The 14,358-nt window shown below is 32.6% G+C and overlaps 1 protein-coding gene across 7 annotated transcripts in view; it reads left to right on the top strand.

Moving 5' to 3' along the window:
* LOC148613139 (synaptotagmin-7-like) overlaps nucleotides 1-14,358 on the top strand; it is a 185,115-nt gene that overhangs the window by 3,716 nt on the left and 167,041 nt on the right. The window contains exon 1 of one of the 7 annotated variants that reach the window (XM_088586322.1): nucleotides 992-1,336. The exons of the other annotated variants lie outside the window; for them this stretch is intronic. The gene's annotated coding sequence lies outside the window, so the exon portion shown is untranslated. Of the gene's footprint in view, nucleotides 1-991; nucleotides 1,337-14,358 lie in introns of those variants that run through there. 7 annotated transcript variants of the gene reach the window in all.

Below are 14,358 nucleotides of genomic sequence, written 5' to 3' on the forward strand. Positions count from 1 at the left end.
GACACAAGTATTTATATTTTACTCAAATTTACTACTTAAAGTCAGAAAGTGAAGTGTTAAGATAAAAATTGTGAATCATTAAATTCCAAAGTTGGGTGGTGAAATGGTTTATCCAGATATAAGTTTAAAATACCTGTAGAGCTTTTTAAAATGAATAATTTATCAGGATATTGATATCTTGTCTTCATTTGTCCATTGAAGCAGGGTATTATCCTATTTGTAAATAATGCTTCTGTAATATTGTCATATTTACTTTAAAGAGATCAGGTATATCATACATCCATTCAATGAACTGAAAATATTTGGAAAGTAATTTATCGGTCCAGAGTTTTTGTAGAGGAGATATTGTACTTTGTGTTTATAATCTATCACTTCATTGTTTTTTCGGTACTTACGCTTGTTTGAATCATCGTTGTGTTAAGTTTGGATGACTGATTTCGATATTCAGTTGTTCTCTTTATAATTAGGACTTTTATGCTTTGTTTTGATTGACCAAGAATACAGAGAACTCAGATGGGAATCATTGATGGGAAAAAAATTATGATGGTTTATTTATAACCATTTGTGGTGTAATGCTGTACATTTTGTTAATTAGGAAAAATTGTAATGAGTTGATATAGTGATTGGGTTTCCAATTGAAAACATGTTATGATAACTTAGGAAAAAATGCTGGATTAAAAACAGAAAAAAAATACCTCCAGCATCTCAACTTTTCTGAAGAAAATAAATGGAATAGAAATTCTTATTCTGAAAACTTCTTTGCTTTGGAACAAACATTGTGTTCTTATTTGGAAGATCCATTTTTGAATGAACAGTGCATTCTTATTCAGAAGATCTTTATTTTTTTAAATAAATAGTATATTCTTATCCAGAAGATCTTTTTTGTGAGTCATAATCTTTTGATTTTTAAAATTTCACCTTAAGTTATGAAAATTAATTGTACGGCACCAACTAGGATTATTGATTAAGATACTGTATAAGGTGATAAAGTAGCATATATTGGCTTTCCAAGTTTGAATATTATACCATGGACCTTTGATGTGTAATCTAGTGGTGTTTAATTAAAAGAATGCATTCCTTTGATTGTGCAAAGTTTAGTTACTTGTGTTGAATATATTTCTTGACAGGGATTTCTTCAAGTAACCTTTTGTGAAAATTCTGTGATTTTCTTGTATTTTTCAAGAATATTTGGAAAAAAAACTGTAGTGTGTGAGGAGAATTTCCAGTTTGTATTCAATTGTAAAAAAAACCGTAGCGTGTGAGGAGAATTTCCAGTTTGTATTCAATTGTAAAAAAAACTGTAGTGTGTGAGGAGAATTTCAAGTTTGTATTCTAGGTAAGTACCAATGTACATGCATAACTGAGGTTGATTTTGGTATTGCACCAACTATGGGGGTGGGGGGAGAGGATCACTTCATTTAGTTTCAGGTAGGGATTAGCAGCTGCCAAATCTAGTATCCCATATTATCAAATATTGAGTATCATCAAAATGTATACCTTATCATGTATATTATTACATGAAAAAGCTCACCTGTAATAGTTGACTTTTATAATTAATTTTGTTTCTTGACTTTTTCATATAACCCAATCTCAATACTTAGCTTTATCGTGTATTTACAGTCTGATTTTTTCCCTATACGTACCCCGTCTCCAACTAGCTGTACCAAGCTTCTCTAACTTTTAGAACCATAATCCATTATGTGTGCTAGTGATTTTGAATTTTGCCCCTTTTACATGTAATTATCACTCAAATCTTAATCCCTGCCCAGTGGACCCTTAAGAATAATTTACCCTCCCCTAACTTTTTGTTTTGAGCTATGAGTTTGTGAAATCTTGATTTTTCCCACTGCAGAAGCTTTTCACATCCATATTTGACTTTTGTATTATTATTGTGTTTGAATTCCTTGTGCATTTTATATTTTTATTTACATTTGCAAGGTAATAAAAATCTTCCTTTGGAAAAACTAAAAAAAAATATTGATTGCAATCTTAAGCTTCGTGAAAAAAAAAATACATGTATACTAAAATATTCAGCTGCTTCATAAAATATTCACAGGGGTTCAAGGTAGTGGTGGTCCAAAGTCTGGTATTCTTTATTTTGGACCAAGGATCTTTAAAGTTTCATTTACTCAACTCTTTATATTGACATTTAATGGTGGAGTTTTTTTTTTTCTCTTTTGGAAAGTAAACTTGACCCCCAGAATCATAAAATGAAATCTTGTTCACAATGTTAATCCCGCATTTAAATGCAGTACATTTAGGACAAATCCAAGCTAACCACCAGTTCTTTATGGCCTCGTTGAAGATTCCTTCATGTGAATTTACTGATTTTGACTCGTGGCAAATTGATGCTGTCCATTTGTGTTGAAATATACTGGAAATAATGAACTGTGATGGAGGTGTGAGGGTAAGCGCTCTATAAAACCTTGCAATTTGAAATACCTCTTCCAAGTCAGGACCATTACGGTGGTTTCCAACTTTCCGTTTTTCCCCTAATATTGCCATTTGTTGTACAGACTTTCCATTTAGACTATTCCTTTTGACTACTGCCTAGAATTCATCAGTTTGGTAATTTTGTTATTATCCTCCTTACAGATTCCAGCACTTAAAAAAGCATATAGCTTGCTCCAACTGACTTCATCATTACAGCTTGCTCCAACTCATTTTATCATTACAGCTTGCTCCAACTCACTTCATCATTACAGCTTGCTCCAACTCACCTCATCATTACAACTTGCTCCAACTCACTTCATCATTGCAGCTTGCTCCAACTCACCTCATTATTACAGCTGGTTCCAACTCACTTCATCATTACAGCTTGCTCTAACTCACCTCATCATTACAACTTGCTCCAACTTACTTCATCATTATAGCTTGCTCCAACTCACTTAATCATTACAGCTTGCTCTAACTCACCTCATCATTACAACTTGCTCCAACTTACTTCATCATTACAGCTTGCTCCAACTTACTTCATCATTATAGCTTGCTCTAACTCACCTCATCATTACAGCTTGCTCCAACTCACTTCATCATTATAGCTTGCTCCAACTCACTTCATCATTACAGCTTGCTCTAACTCACCTCATCATTACAGCTTGCTCCAACTCACTTCATCATTATAGCTTGCTCCAACTCACTTAATCATTACAGCTTGCTCTAATTCACTTCATCACTACAGTAATTATGTGCTACATGTAAAGGTACTTGTATTTCAGAGGACTTCGGAAACAATACATGACAATTATCACCCTCCCCCAATTGTTCGTATTCAGAGAACTTTGGAAACAATACATGACAATTATCACCCTCCCCCAGTTACTTGTATTTTAGAGGACTTAGGAAACAATACACGACAATTATCACCCTCCCCCCAATTACTCGTATTTCAGAGGACTTTGGAAACAATACATGATGATTATTACTCTCCCCCAATTACTCGTATATTCTCTTCATGCATACATGTATTAACTCTTTTTATCAATTATCTATAAAAATCTTATGTACATATGTAAGTCTTTAAATTAATTCTTGGATTAAGGGTTGCAGAATCACCTAAATGGCCGCTTTAATCAATTTATACATACATGAATTAACATGGACTAACTTCATTTATATATTTATGATTGTGGTAGGACTATACATGTACTCTTGTCTTCAGAGATTTAGAGATCAGTAACATAAACCCAGTACAAATCTATAAGGTATTCTCTTGGGAAGTGTTGATAGTAACATTTATTCATCAAGGTATTCTCTTGGGCAGTGTTGATAGTAACATTTATTCATCACTTATGTGATGAATTATTTATTAGCAAAGGCATTCTTGTCATTGATGTCAATAAATGGTTGATTTGAACTGATATAGCTGTCAATGTCAACAAAATTTTTGAGGAAAAAACTTTAAAAATATGATTGAAGATGCCAAGTGAGACTATTCATCAATTATCTTGTATTTGTAGATTAATTTTGTACTTCTATTGTGTTATTAAGTTCATAAGAACACCATAGTAATATGAATTGAGAAACTTGAATTTTGCAACATTCTGGATGGCTTTTGTTTTCATAAAAATAAGATTGAGAAAAAAACCAAAAACAAAAAAGAAACATGGGCAATTAACATGAGATCAAGAGTCTGTTAACTGTTTTTATTCCCCCACTCAAAAAGTTGGTGATAAAGTGAAAATTTTGTCTTAATTATCTAGACACCCACTGGGTGGATTGATTTCAAATTTGGTCTCTAGCTTAATATAAATGGGCCATATGTTGTTAGCGATTTTGGTTGCTATATATATCAACTTCCTGTAAATCCTGTACCTATGTGGTATACCTGGCATGACTATATGTGTGCAACTTCATGTTTTTTTCTGTTTAGCTTAAGCATTTTTTGAACTCATCATGAACTCGTGGATTGTTATGATGTATCCATCTGCACCATGAAAACTGATTTATTCAACGGTTCATAGTGTTCATAGTTGTCCTTTCCTCGTTTGTCTACCCCGGACTTGAGTTTTATGAGCAACTCGGCGGGTGTTTCTAGAAAAGCAGAGGATGCTTACCCTACCAGTGCACCTGGTCCATGCTCCCAGTTTTTAGTGGAGTCCGAGTTGCTCATTTGCTTTTGTTACTTTGTATGTATAATTTTAGTTACCTTGTGTTCTTTGTTGTGTATGTCTGTTTTCCATGTCTGGTCTTTGTACCTGGATAGCATTCTTTTGATTACCGCTATAACCTTGGTTCCCTTGATTACTCTTTGTAAGAGTTTGAAAAATTGAGAATCAGGATTGTTATAAGGGCAGATTATCAATCAGGATTGTTATAAGGGCAGATTATCAATCAGGATTGTTACAAGGGCAGATTATCAATCAGGATTGTTACAAGGGCAGATTATCAATCAGGATTGGTATAAGGGCAGATTATCAATCAGGATTGGTATAAGGGCAGATTATCAATCAGGATTGTTATAAGGGCAGATTATCAATCAGGATTGTTACAAGGGCAGATTAAGAATCAGGATTGTTACAAGGGCAGATTATCAATCAGGATTGTTATAAGGGCAGATTATCAATCAGGATTGTTACAAGGGCAGATTATCAATCAGGATTGTTATATGGGCAGATTATCAATCAGGATTGTTGTAAGGGCAGATTATCAATCAGGATTGTTACAAGGACAGATTATCAATCAGGATTGTTACAAGGGCAGATTATCAATCAGGATTGGTATAAGGGCAGATTATCAATCAGGATTGTTGTAAGGGCAGATTAAGAATCAGGATTGTTGTAAGGGCAGATTATCAATCAGGATTGTTACAAGGGCAGATTATCAATCAGGATTGTTGTAAGGGCAGATTAAGAATCAGGATTGTTGTAAGGGCAGATTATCAATCAGGATTGGTATAAGGGCAGATTATCAATCAGGATTGGTATAAGGGCAGATTATCAATCAGGATTGTTATAAGGGCAGATTATCAATCAGGATTGTTACAAGGGCAGATTATCAATCAGGATTGTTGTAAGGGCAGATTATCAATCAGGATTGGTATAAGGGCAGATTATCAATCAGGATTGGTATAAGGGCAGATTATCAATCAGGATTGTTATAAGGGCAGATTATCAATCAGGATTGTTACAAGGGCAGATTATCAATCAGGATTGTTGTAAGGGCAGATTATCAATCAGGATTGGTATAAGGGCAGATTATCAATCAGGATTGGTATAAGGGCAGATTATCAATCAGGATTGTTATAAGGGCAGATTATCAATCAGGATTGTTACAAGGGCAGATTATCAATCAGGATTGTTGTAAGGGCAGATTATCAATCAGGATTGTTACAAGGACAGATTATCAATCAGGATTGTTATAAGGGCAGATTATCAATCAGGATTGTTACAAGGGCAGATTATCAATCAGGATTGTTACAAGGGCAGATTATCAATCAGGATTGTTACAAGGGCAGATTATCAATCAGGATTGTTATAAGGGCAGATTATCAATCAGGATTGTTACAAGGGCAGATTATCAATCAGGATTGTTGTAAGGGCAGATTATCAATCAGGATTGTTGCAAGGGCAGATTATCCAATTATTTATGTTGTTTCTTTGAATTTTAATGAACTTTGTAAGAAAGTTATTGCATACATACATGTGCACAAAAGTGATGATGATTGGCAGATTAAAATTGGTATTTGAAAATAATGTCAGATTCTTGCAAAAGGTAATTTGAGATTCTTGCATGGAGAGTAATGTCAGACATTGCAAGTGGTGATGTCAGTGGAGAGTAATGTCATATTCTTGCAAGGGTAGTAGTCTAATAGTAATGTCAGATTCTTGCAGCAGAAGTATTATCAAATTCTGGCAAGGGGAATTAATGTCAGATTCTTTCATCAGAAAACTGTCAGATTCTTGCAGCAGAAGTATTATCAAATTCTGGCAAGGGGAATTAATGTCAGATTCTTTCATCAGAAAACTGTCAGATTCTTGCAGCAGAAGTATTATCAAATTCTGGCAAGGGGAATTAATGTCAGATTCTTTCATCACAAAACTGTCAGATTCTTGCAAAAGATGATGTCAGATTCTTCTATGGGGTGATATCAGAATCTTGCAGAGATGAGTGATTTCAAATTCTAGCAATAGTATTTGAGTAACTATTAAATTTTTTTTTAATTGAATTAGCTATAACTATCTTGTATCATTTAGAGATATGCAAGATTATTGACTTGGGCTATTTCATGGATATATTAAAATAAAAATTGTGGAATTTTCAGTACTCTGAGTGTCCATCTAGTTTATCATGGTATTGTTCTTCCTGTTACTGACTTCGTAATATATATATTTGATTGTGGAAATTTTGCAATTAACAGTACTGTCCATTTCAGGAGAAAATACTAACATTTTAATTGTCAAACTTTTTTTTTAGTTAGATTATTTCAACTTATGCCTGTCTTAGTGTTCAGTTGTTACTTTTTTTGTAAAACAAAACATTTTTTTTCTATCAAAACTTACAGATTTCACTAGCGTTGTGGTGTTATTTTATTCATTAAGGTTTTTAAGGTACATCTTTGAGGGAATTTAAATAATAATGCAATCAAGTGGAATTTTTCAAATTTTTGGCCATTTATTTGTTATGTATTTATATGAATTAGATAGGGTATTGGTTCGAGCTCCTATCCAATTAACTGGTATACTGTTGTCTCACTGACATATTCACCATACCCAATTTAACTCATTTTATTCCTGTATGTAATTTTCCCTTTACACATGGTAAACATCAAGATTTGTTGTCACATCTTTGATGGTTACGCATACATGCACGTGTACATATGTTTGATGGTTACACATACATGCATGTGTACATCTGTCTGTTTAATTTTCAACTACTGATAACATGGTACACATCATGGTCATGTGTTCCCATTACCTGAAACTTTGTTGGTTATTTTACTATTCTATTTTGTTAACCCAAACTTTGAAACCCATAGGTGAATCCTAAGGGGCCCCAATGGACATGCCCACCTCATGTTAGAAAATGTTGGTTAACACTCAGCATCCATCTTCCCTAATTGGAATTTATGGATTCTCCACTGAAACACAGCACTGAAATAACTCAAAATTTGGTATGCTGCCTTCCGTGCATGTTGAGTTGTACTTTGAATCAGCTGCTTCTGTTTTGTTCCAAGCATTCCACTTCCTGTTTACTGAATGACTGTTTGAATTAAGTATAGTATGAATAAAAAATATTGATTACAAACTATGAAAGTCATAATGAAATCATCTGCAGATATTCATTGTCTTGGAAGTATATTTCTGTCAGTTTTTGAATTTCCTGCTGAGTTTTGAAATGTCCTTTGTTCTTCTGTGAAGAATGACTCCAAGCTTCTTACATTTCAACACCTCGATTCATAATTCAATGGATTTTATCACTAACAGTCATCACATGAGAAATAGATGCCTGCGTTTATGTATTGGATTATGTGAAACACTTCAAAATGCATAGAATTTAGCAATAACAGAACACTTGCTCTCAAAAGTTAAGAATCAATCCTAATTTTTGCTGATTCTTCAAGAAACAGATATTCTATGAAATATTGATATCACTAAAAGTAATGAAAATAAATTTGGATTTACTCTAACATCTATTGGTAAAATGTAAGATACATATACCACAACTATTTCTATCTCTTAATTTTCATCCAAATTTATATTATTTGGATTTAAAATTGGTTACAGCGCATACAATTATAATGTTCAGGAGATAAAGTTAGTTTGACAGTGCAGAAGTGGTTAATGGGAAGTAATCAACATGGAAATAGTTAGGTAGAAAATTTTAGTCTACTTATCAATAGTCCAGATAACTATTTAAGTCAACTCTAAGAGAAGAGTGACGACTGGTTGCCAGACTGGAATCTGAATAATGTGTGGATGGCATGCCTTTCTGCATGCTGTGGCTTCTATGAGCTAGCACAATAAAGATCTGGCTCAGCTTGTCAGACCAGCACAGAAAAAGGTCTGTCTGACTGTCAAATGTTCTCTTCCTTAAATGCATGACATACATTATATCTGCCATAGGATATTAAACCATATCCTATCAATCCATCAACCATTATAGATCACCTACTCTGTCTCCTGAACACTATCATTGTATTCGCTGTAAAAATTTTACATGTCAGTGTTATAATTGAGTGAATTGGATTGGTATCCTAATACTACAATCAATTTTCATCATTATTAACTTGAGTAGTTTGAACCTGCTATGGGTTTGAAACCCAATTTTTAGGATCTTTAACTTCAATAATGGTATTAAAACTTTTAGTTTTCAACCAGTGATGTGTGATTCATCCAATCAAAATTAAGTAAGGTGAATCAATTTTTACTTAATGAATCAATCTGAAATCATGATCCTATTGGTAATTGACACCTCAGGCTTTTGAATTGAAAAATGAGTCGATAGATAAACACATTCTTTATTGTTCACCATTTGTTTTTTTTGGGTCAATCGGGTGTGGATCCAGATATTTTGAAAAGGAGGTACCTGTGACTTTAATGGTCATTCTATTTCCCCTAAATGTATGAAATGAACAAACGATTTTACAATAAAAGTTTGAGGAGGGGCTTTTTTAACTGCTGAAACACCCCTCCTTGACCCATCAATGTTATACTTAATGTTTGGGTAATGTTGAATCAAATTTGTCTATAAAAGGTCATTTTCAATTATTCTGTTGAACAGACTTATTCTGTGGGATTCTTTAATCATACTCCAGATGAACAGGTATGTGTTTGATTTTAAGATGAATTATTGTTATAATTTCATATTGATGGAATTGACTGTGTTAGTTAACATAATTTTTTGTAAATTCTCTCAAGTGGACATATTCACAGGTATCAATTTTCACATTTTAAAAATGATTAGCAAACTTAAGTGTTAGAAGGCCATTTCATGGATACTGTTTTTTTGCTCTTATCTATTGACCCATTGCAATAACAGTGAAAATTAGTAGACTACAAAAATTAAATATGTTTCCAGTAGAAGCACTGAGATAGTACACGTAACTGTAATCCTGCAATCCTGTGATCTTGTCTCTTGATGAATTTAAGTGAATTGCAGTGAAACTCAGAGAAATCTGTGTGAACCAGGGACTTTTTAAAGTCCCTTTATATCAGTTTTAAATGTAGTTTGTTCCTGTGTAAACCTAACATCTGTCTATATGAAACCAATGTTTAAATAAAAATGGTTTTACTGTATTTAAAAGATTATTTTTGTTCTGTATTATGTAATGGTGTGTACCACCTGAAATTACAATTTTAGTCTGAATAAATAAGGATCTTTCAATCAAAGGATGACCTTTGATAGTCTCTGTATTAAATGCTCACATTTGTTGCATATCTGTTTTTTATCTCCTGCGACGGGTTGCGAGAGGACATGGAAATGCCAGGCGTCCATCCTTCCTCCGTCCATCCGTGTTTTCTGCACTTTTTTTGTTATGCTTTTACCAAATAAATTTGTTTTCAGTATGTGGCCTTATTATGAAGAGTTACAGATTAAGTTTGACTTTGGTTACGGTTGAATGATTTTTATGGAAGTTATGGCCATTGGACTTAGAAAATTTCAGTGAATTTACAGTTTTCCATACTTTTTTGTAATGCTTTCACCAATTGATTTTATCTTTTGTATGTAGTCTTACTATGAGAAGTTACTGATTAAGTTTGACTTAGGGTTGATTGATTTTTATGGCAGTTATGGCCCTTGGACTTTCAATGAATTTGGTTTTCTTCACTTTTTTTCACAGGGGAAAAACGCTGTTCTTTTATTTTCTGTACATTTGGTGTAGAAAGTAAACATTTGTTCTTTCAATCATTAAAAATTTTAAGATTCAAAATCATCACATTGCCAGGGTTTATTTATGCATTTTGGGAACAAAATTATCACAACATTGCCAGGGGATAATCTGTGTATTTTTTGGGAAAAAAATATTGACAAATTTTCCATTTGGAAGTCAAAATTAAGAAGGTACAGCAGTAAAGTCAAAATTTGGCATGATTTTGATATTATTTTCTTTGTGAAAGGGTCGTTTTACAGGACCCTGCTGAATGCTACATAAATCCATTATTGCACAAATGTTAAACAGTTAGGCATTTTGATATGAATTCCTAAAGGTACATGTATCAGGCTGGTCTTAAATACAAAGAAAACTTTTGCATTGTTTTTCATTCCTGAAAATTCAGTAATTTTTCTACCTATTTGAAAAAGGACTGCCTGGGTCCCATACAATTGGAAAAAGAGTGTGAAAATTGTAACTACAAAATGATATACATAGGTGATGGCCAACATTGTTTACATAGTATTTGAAGGGTAATAACAAAATTATACCTTACTTATAAAATCTAGGCAGTAGTCAAAGGAAAAGTCTGAAACGAAAGTTGTATTTAAAACTGACTTATGTCCTTTATGTTGATGATGGAATTTTCCATTGTATTAAAGCCAATGAAATGATGAGTAATAATAGGATAATTAATTAGGAAGATTGAATAACCTATATACGATCACACATGCAGAAGGATGCTTAGATTTAAACATTGTGCAGAACTTGTTCAGTGCACAAGTTAAATCTTAATTCGTTGTTGGCACGAGTGATGATGTTTTGGTTATTCACGATAACCAATTGATTATCCTATTTATTATAGATTTTCTTCATTATTCTTTGCTATTTTCAACATAAATTTTTAATTTTGTGAACGGCTGATTGATATTCATGTTGTGACAATTTGAGGGAGAAAGTGCGAGAGTAAAATTACTGAATTTATATCAAACATTTTTACACTGGGAACATTCAGTAAATAGCTGGTATCTGTAAGAATATGTTTCAATATAACTACTGATCAATCCAAATAATCAGTGATAAAACAACAAAACCCTGAATTGTCAGGAAATTTTCTGCTGAAATTTTGGAGCTCATTTCTTTTAGGAGTGGGGCCAAAGTTAGAACCTAAAATTAAGGTTGGAAAATCTTTAGAAATACATTCAGAATACCTTGGATATATTCTTTATTTACTGTAGAATCCAGAAAATAGGGCACTGATTCACTTTCAGGTTTTTAGAATTTAAAGTTTACTAGTCTCTATAAAACTGTGTGTGATATTTCTGATTTTAATCGGATATTTTCAGTTGGAATTTTATAAATGGTGCAAGGCTCCCTTACAATTCCAAACATGGTCATCATGTGCCCTCTCTCATCATGAAAAAAAAAAACTGTATGTTGTCACAGCTGAGTTCGACAGTCGATTCCCTAGAAAAAATAATTGATCAGTCACCACGTCAGATATCTAGAAAAGAATTTTGTCTCAGGATAAAATTGCATCACATTGTTGCTATCTACAGTCTGCCTTGCCTCTCTAATTGAATATTGTTTATGTTCTTTTTATTTGTTTTATCTCCCCTGATTAAATTTGCTGAGTGCAAAGCGATGGGAAATGTCGTAGGAATACTCTGTTTAATTCTCACCGCAACATTAAATATTTATCATTCCCACAACACATTGATAAAACAAAAAGAGTATGCTCTCTTTTGTCTTGTTGGGGTAAAAGTAGTTGTGAATTATTAACTATTTACCAAGTTGTAGTAGAAATAAATTGATTTTCCGTAAAGTTAAATTCTGTTTTCTGGGTTAAACATGATGACTTTCGGTTTACTGGATATTTTCTCATACTGTGCATTTCAGGGTCATAGCTTAGGTATCTAATTTCCTGTTTTATCAAACTCCATTCAAGTGTCATAAGTCATCCGTTGTTCCCACGTCAGTTTTACTTTCTATTACATTCTTCCCTAATGCAGTGCATCTTTAAGTTCAGATATAGTGGTGGATCCAGAAATTTTCAATAGGGGGAAAGGGGCTGACATCCTGCTCCAGTGATTTCCAGTTCTAGTTTTCTATACAATTATCCATATTTTCCACCATAATTTGTTACTAGTCTGTCTTTTCATCATGTAAGCACTCTCACGCCTACATTTTTCAAAATTTTTTGAGAAGATCTACACCAAATATTACTGCCATGAATATCTTGGACAAGAAAAAAAAATCAATAATGAGCCACTTATATCGTGAAAGTTATCCCGCTTGGAAATCGAAATTCCTTCCACTATTGAGTTTATGAAGTACTTTATTCTCTTGCATTCTTCCATGTAATGTAGATATTACAACGTAATGTTAATATCTTAAGGAACATCAACACATTTAAAGTTTAATATTAAAATTATTTCAAATGATTGACTTCAGTGATTTCATTTTTTTTTCTGTTAAACCCCTGTTTCCTGAATTAGATGAACTGATAGCTATTTAAAGGTACAAATTTGATCAACATTCCTAATGCTTCTGAAGTTTTTTTGGCAATTTTTGTTTTTTCTTAAAGTGAATTTGTATTATTATACAAATTTTCAGTAATATTATACTCCCACTTAAGGAATGAGTGGTATATTGCAATCACCATTTCAGTCTGTCTGTTTCTTAGTTCTTCCAAATTCTGTTGCAATTATCTGGGTAACCAAAAGATGGAGTGATTTAAAATTAGTATGTGGCTTTATATAAATTGGGCATAAGTTGTAAGTGATTTGATATCAATTTCCTATTTGGTAAGACTTAGCCATTTTTTCACTTTATGGGATGATGGAGAAAGTTTTCGTCCCAAAAATATCAGCTTCAACAGAATGCATTGACTTCAAATTTGATATGTGCCTTTATAAAGATAAGACATACATTGTTAGCTGCCCAATATCAACTTCCTCTACAAGTAGGGTATAGGGCATACATTGTTAGCTACCCAATATCAACTTCCTATACAAGTGGGGTATACCTAGCATGAACAATTAATGCAACGTCATGTACCAGGACAATTATTTTACCTTTCAGTCTTAGAATTGATTTGTGAAAATATTCAAATATCTTTAGGAAAAGGCTATTGAAGTAAATCATCCTGTTCTAAACCAATTTATCTTTTCTTTTTCGTTGTAAATTGTTTTGCAAATGAACAAATATAATTTATTAGTCCCCTCCCACCTACATATGCCAATGGGAATTTTAGGTAATCAGTCAGTCCATTGGTCTGGCAAATCAGTTTTCTGCACTTTTTGGGTTTCTGATCCTTCAGGATCAAAATAACTTATGTCACCAGTGTATCACTGGAACTTCCCTGCTATTTCTGAACACTACACAAAAATATAGTCAAATGTAATTCCTTTTATATCATTCAACACCTCTTTTATAACAAGTAAATATGTTTCTTGCAATTTTTCAGTTCAATAATATTCTATTATTTATGTAAATAAAATTAGGTCTAGTCTTCATATCAACTCAAAATTTGACCGACTCCTTTTTGGCCTTGAAAGATAATTAGTAATAAATTTACATTTATGGAATTTATTTCTTGCAGTAATGTGTCTGGAAGGATGTTAAAATGTGTTAAATATTTTCATTTTAACACACTTATAAGTCAAATTATCCATCATATCATTAATATTTTACCATTTATAAACATGAAGTGAAGAGCAGTGATTTTAACCAAGTAAAATTGGCAGGAAAATTCAAATTGATAAAAGTCTAGTTTTTGAAAATCTTGTGTTAAGGAAATTATTTTCTTAAGCTGATATTAGTTTTATTTAAGTATGATTGTTATGTAGGATTAATACTGATAATAATATTAATAAAGATTTTGAATGTAAATGCACATTAACTTATGGTTAGATTTAGAATTGGAGAAAAAGGTGAAATGGAACAACACTTGTAAATGTGTGTGCAGTTGCATCAGTAGTATAGATTGACTTTCATTTTATACATATGAAAAAAGACAGTTCTTAATGCTATTTAAAATGCAA

This window comes from Perna viridis, chromosome 6, assembly GCF_037379345.1.
Source record: "Perna viridis isolate PV_CMFRI_1.1 ecotype Kerala chromosome 6, ASM3737934v1, whole genome shotgun sequence".
NCBI classification, from domain to species: domain Eukaryota; kingdom Metazoa; phylum Mollusca; class Bivalvia; order Mytilida; family Mytilidae; genus Perna; species Perna viridis.